Source organism: Mercenaria mercenaria, chromosome 9, assembly GCF_021730395.1.
Source record: "Mercenaria mercenaria strain notata chromosome 9, MADL_Memer_1, whole genome shotgun sequence".
NCBI classification, from domain to species: domain Eukaryota; kingdom Metazoa; phylum Mollusca; class Bivalvia; order Venerida; family Veneridae; genus Mercenaria; species Mercenaria mercenaria.
In genome coordinates this window covers 46,526,958-46,533,423 of record NC_069369.1, presented here as the reverse complement: position 1 = coordinate 46,533,423, position 6,466 = coordinate 46,526,958, and the positions used below count along the sequence as shown (strand labels likewise).

The window sequence follows — 6,466 nt, the reverse complement described above, 5'->3', positions numbered from 1 at the left end:
TTGCCACCATTTCATTCCTATCAAAGATGTAACAGAGGCTACTATTTCATTCCTATCATTAAAAAAAGATGTAACAGAGGCCAACATTTCATTCCTATCAAAAGATGTAACAGAGGCCACCATTTCATTCATATATTTCTAACATTTGTAGGGGGAGGACAACGAACATTCTTCCGTACCTACCTCTCTTCACCTTGTGACCTCTCTAGAGGCCATATATTTCACAAGATCTTCATGAAGATTGGTCAGAACGTTCATCTTGATGATATCTAGGTCAAGTTTGAAACTGGGTCACGTGCCCTCAAAAAGTAGGTCAGTAGGTCAAATAATAGAAAAACCTTGTGACCTCTCTAAAGGCCATATTTTTCATGGGATCTGTATGAAATTTGGTCTGAATGTTCATCTTGATGATATCTAGGTCAGGTTCGAAACTGGGTCACGTGCGGTCAAAAACTAGGTCAGTAGGTCAAATAATAAAAAAAACCTTGTGACCTCTCTAGAGGCCATACTTTTCATGGGATCTGTATGAAAGTTGGTCTGAATGTTCATCTTGATGATATCTAGGTCAAATTTGAAACTGGGTCAGCTGCGGTCAAAAACTAGGTCAGTAGGTCTAAAATTAGAAAAATCTTTTGACCTCTCTAGAGGCCATATTTTTCAATTGATCTGAATGTTCACCTTAATGATATCTAGATCAGTTTCGAAACTGGGTCACGTGCAGTCAAAAACTAGGCCAGTAGGTATAAAAATAGAAAAACCTTGTGACCTCTCTAGAGGCCATATTTTTCATGAGATCTTCATGAAAACTAGTGAGAATGTTCACCTTGATGATATCTAGGTAAAGTTCAAAACAGGGTCACGTACCTTCGAAAACTAGGTCAATAGGTCAAATAATAGAAAAACCTTGTGACCTCTCTAGAGCCCATATTTTTCAATGGATCTTCATGAAAATTGGTCAGAATTTTTATCTTGATAATATCTAGGTCAGGTTCAAAACTGGGTCACATGAGCTCAAAAACTAGGTCAGTAGGTCAAATAATAGAAAAAACGACATCATACTCAAAACTGGGTCATGTGGGAAGAGGTGAGCGATTCAGGACCATCATGGTCCTCTTGTTTAATTATGGCCTCATAAATTATTTAGTTTGTTTTACTTCTTGAGTAAATAACAGTGACTAGTAAGTGCGTGTTTCCTTTATTTTTAAGTTAGACCTGTTTTTTGTGTGTTCCATTATCAAAGTGTTTTTGTGGAGCATTAAAATTTCATATTAACTCCAACCCAAGTGAGAGCTATTAATTAAAAATATCTACAAAAAATAAGAACAACTGTATGACAGATAATCATAGATTTACCTCAGCAGATTCCATATACCAGTACACCGGTAATACAGTACATGTATATAGTAGTACATGTGTATTGATTACTTAAACTGAAACTGATTAATTTGATTAAACGCCTATTTCTATACAATGACATATTCAATGGCGTTGTACATAATAATGACAATGATAATAATATTGATAATGATATTGATGATTATAATAATAATAATAATAACTTTATTTAAACAAACAGTCATGACCACACCCTGCACCCTTAGGCCATTTTACCCCTATTACCGAATACCAGTGCTTAAAGCCTTACATGGTACGCCCAGGCTGCATATAGAGGTTCAAGCCCCCTAGTTAATTGTATCATCACTTATTTAAAAAAAAAAAGAAATACTACACACTACCTATACCAGCAAGTACATTTAATTTGACATGTAACCTTGAAAATATAAATGTTGAAATGTAAAAACTTTTACAAAAATTTAAACGTAATAATAGTACATGTACATTGATTACTAGGTCTAGAGGTCCGGTTAAAGAACAATAGCCACTTTCTTTGGACGCAAATAAAAAATAGTAAAAATATATTTCAGTTTTTTTAGTGTTGAATCAAAACCATGCTTTGGATGTAGAATTCTTTCATGTGAGGAAGCCATCCAGCTGTCGGATGTCAGTGTGTCTGATTCTATTCAGTTGCCCACTTATGCCCGAAATTATGCCTGGAGGGGCACCTGGGATTTCCTTCACCAAAAGCATGAAAATCACCAAATTACTTGTGGTTGTGAAATTTATTATTAAAGCCAGCAAAGAACGATCTATGAATTCACATGAAATGAACATTTTCATATAACTTTTCATGTCAGGAGAGTACACCTGAATTTTCGGAACATCACGTGGTTCTAAACATTAGGTGACAGTGGTATTGGTATGGGAAGGATGTTTTTGCAAAGTAGTAACAGAATCAGGGCTTTATCCAGGCTTTAAGATCCTTTCAAGTTTCAACTGCCAGATTGTGAAATGTTTTCATTGTTCAGAGTATACTTTGTGCCCCCCCCCACCCAGCACCCTTCCATCTTCCCCCCACCCCTGGGTGCGCCCCCCACACATTGTTCTCAAAATTTTTTGGATGGCACTTAGGGTTGCCCTTGTCAGTCTGCCCATCCATCTGCTTTTGTGTCATGGGCAGTATCTCAAAATGTATTTGACTTACTAGACATGCGCACCTGATGTATTAATTGGGATCTCACACAGCCAGACCAGAGTTATGGCCCTTTACTAACTAAAAATATGCATAAAAAGGGCCTAAAAGTTTGTGTCGCATGTAACGCAAAAAGACTTAGGACTATGAAACATTACCAGAATATTATTCAGCATATGAAGTTGAGCACAAGGCCTTTTAGATTTCAATCAACCAGATGATAGTTATGGCCCTCGACTTCGTAAAAAATATGCATAAAGGAGCATTACAGTTTGTGTCTCATGTATCTTTAAATCTATTTAACCTTGTTTTGACACTGCTTGTGTCGATTATTTTTGTTTATATAGTTTGTTCATATAGGAGGTATTAACTGAATTGAACGTATGTCATTTCTAGGTAGTCAGTTGGTGATGGTGGTACTGTAAAAGTCAAGAAAAAGGTTTTACTTCAATATATGTTTATTGTACAGCAGAACGTTATAGTAAATTCTGCTGTGAATATCTGTCAGTGTTTTTAGCTCACCTGTCACAAAGTGACAAGGTGAGCTTTTGTGATCGCGCGGTGTCCGTCATCCGTCGCCCGTCCGTTCGTGCGTGCGTCCGTGCATGCGTCCGTAAACTTTTGCTTGTGACCACTCTAGAGGTCACATTTTTCATGGGATCTTTATGAAAGTTGGTCAGAATGTTCATCTTGATGATATCTAGGTCAAGTTCGAAACTGGGTCACGTGCGGTCAAAAACTAGGTCAGTAGGTCTAAAAATAGAAAAACCTTGTGACCTCTCTAGAGGCCATATAGTTCACAATTTCTTCATGAAAATTGGTCAGAATGTTCACCTTGAATATATCTAGATCAAGTTCAAAACTGGGTCACGTGCCTTCAAAAACTAGGTCAGTAGGTTTAAAAATAGAAAAACCTTGTGACCTCTCTAGAGGCCATATATTTCGCAAGATCTTCATGAAAATTGGTCAGAACGTTCACCTTGATGATATCTAGGTCAAGTTCGAAACTCGGTCACGTGCCATCAAAAACTAGGTCAGTAGGTCAAATAATAGAAAAACCTTGTGATCTCTCTAAAGGCCATATTTTTCATGGGATCTGTATGAAAGTTGGTCTGACTGTTCATCTTGATGATATCTAGGTCTAATTCGAAACTGGGTCACGTGCTGTCAAAAACTAGGTCAGTAGGTCTAAAAATAGAAAAACCTTGTGACCTCTCTAGAGGCCATATATTTCATGACATCTTCATGAAAATTGGTCAGAACGTTCACCTTGATGATATCTAGGTCAGGTTCGAAAGTGGGTCACATGCCATCAAAAACTAGGTCAGTAGGTCAAATAATAGAAAAATGTTGTGACCTCTCTAGAGGCCATATTTTTCATGGGATCTGTATGAAAGTTAATCTGAATGTTCATCTTGATGATATCTAGGTCAAGTTCGAAATTGGGTCACGTGCCATCAAAAACTAGGTCAGTAGGTCAAATAATAGAAAAACCTTGTGACCTCTCTAAAGGCCATATTTTTCATTGGATCTGTATGAAAATTGGTCTGAATGTTCATCTTGATGATACCTAGGTCAAGTTCGAAACAGGGTCATGTGCGGTCAAAAACTAGGTCAGTAGGTCTAAAAATAGAAAAACCTTGTGACCTCTCTAGAGGCCATACTTGTGAATGGATCTCCATAAAAATTGGTCAGAAAGTTCACCTTGATGATATCTAGTTCAAGTTTGAAACTGGGTCACGTGCCATAAAAAACTAGGTCAGAAGGTCAAATAATAAAAAAACCTTGTGACTTCTCTAGAGGCCATACTTTTCATGGGATCTGTATTAAAGTTGGTCTGAATGTTCATCTTGATGTTATCTAGGTCAAGTTTGAAACTGGGTCAACTGCGGTCAAAAACTGGGTCAGTAGGTCTAAAATTATTTAAATCTTTTGACCTCTCTAGAGGCCATATTTTTCAATGGATCTTCATGAAAATTGATCTGAACCTTGATGATATCTAGATCAGTTTCGAAACTGGGTCACGTGCGGTCAAAAACTAGGTCAGTAGGTATAAAAATAGAAAAACCTTGTGACCTCTCTAGAGGCCATATTTTTCATGAGATCTTCATGAAAATTAGTGAGAATGTTCACCTTGATGATATCTAGGTAAAGTTCAAAACAGGGTCACGTACCTTCAAAAACTAGGTCCATTGGTCAAATAATAGAAAAACCTTGTGACCTCTCTAGAGACCATATTTTTCAATGGATCTTCATGAAAATTGGTCAGAATTTTTATCTTGATAATATCTAGGTCAAGTTCAAAACTGGGTCACATGAGCTCAAAAACTAGGTCACTATGTCAAATAATAGAAAAAGCGACGTCATACTCAAAACTGGGTCATGTGGGAAGAGGTGAGCGATTCAGGACCATCATGGTCCTCTTGTTTTTGAAAGTTTTTGTGCCATAACCACTAAAATAGGGGGAAAATTGCACCATGATAAAAGCAATATTTTTCAGAAGAGTGACAAATTCCTACCAATGTTAAGATTTCTTCCTCTTTTTCTCCATAAAATGTGGAAGGCATACTCTAGCCATGATAATGTCACACATTTGTTGTACTTTATTCAAGAGCAAGAAATTTTGCGAGAATCATGAACTAGGCTTTTCATCTAAGTATTTTTTCTTCTTTGTATAATCATGTGGAATGTGTTCAGAAGTGATAAAACTTTATAAGGACTTCGGACACTTTCTATATGAATTTGCCTACTCCAAGAGTGAAAAATAAACCACTAAGAAATAAGTATTTAATTACATATACCATCAAAATACATATTTGAGATTATTTCTTAAAGTCAAATTTTTCAATATTTTTTCATAAAATGGTAATTTTTGCTCTAAATAGAATTACTTACCCTGTTATATACATATAAAAGCTATTTTGCTTTAAAGAACATTGTTCCCCCCCTTGCATCAAAACCATATTTGACCAGCATATGTAGATATTAATTATACACATTTTCTGTGACTATTGTGTTGATGCAAGGGGTGGAACAGTACTTTTAAACAAAAAATATAACTACAGGGTGTTCCCAAATGTAAAGTAACCAATACTTTTTATATTCATTTTTAATAATTTGATAGTCACATATTTTTACATCTGTTTGTAACTAAAATACTATACAAATGTTTGAATGGGCACATATAGGCATGTTATACATGTAGAGTAGTGAGAGAAGCAAATACTGTTAATTCATTATTATTCATTGGGTTAAATTTTCATTCGCATATCCTGTTTGTTTGTTGTAGTAGATTGGCAAATGTATGCTGTAAAATACTAGCAACACACCAGGTAATCTTCTGCATGCCCTCCTCGCGACGCGCACACCAGGATGTAATTTGTTTTCCGTTTTGTTTTTATTATTTTTTTGGTTTTTGTATTTTTTATATATTTTTCATTTCTTTATTTCTTCATCTTTTTCTGTGCATTTATATTTATTTCTTTTAGACACATACTACATGTGACACGCCTAAACACAACAAAAAGGGGCAATATGTGCACAGCATTTTATCTGATCCTGACTATAGTCTATCCAACAGAAATAAAGCTTGGCATTGATATGCCTGTGATGCATAGGTCAAGAACAGTAGCTTCTTGGCAGGTCATATCAGTGACGATTTCACATTCAGTGTGATGCCACGAAAAGTGATGTGTCAAGTCGCTTTCCATGCAGATGGCATATACAAATACGGCTAGACGCGAACACGAACTAAACGGTCCAGCCGAGTTTCAGGTGGAACTTTTAAGCAGCGACCTGCTTCAACTTTTCGAATATGTTTTGCCCACAACTTCAGCCCTGAATAGACAACATTATCTATAGATGGGTTGTTGTCAGACTTATCCGGATTTAACTTTTTCCGATCCAGCTTCCTTAGGCAAGCCTCAGATAGAACTG

General features: G+C 36.3%; 1 protein-coding gene across 1 annotated transcript in view; it reads left to right on the top strand.

Moving 5' to 3' along the window:
• LOC123547034 (ectonucleoside triphosphate diphosphohydrolase 7-like) overlaps positions 1-6,466 on the top strand; it is a 36,547-nt gene that overhangs the window by 8,704 nt on the left and 21,377 nt on the right. The window lies entirely within an intron of this gene.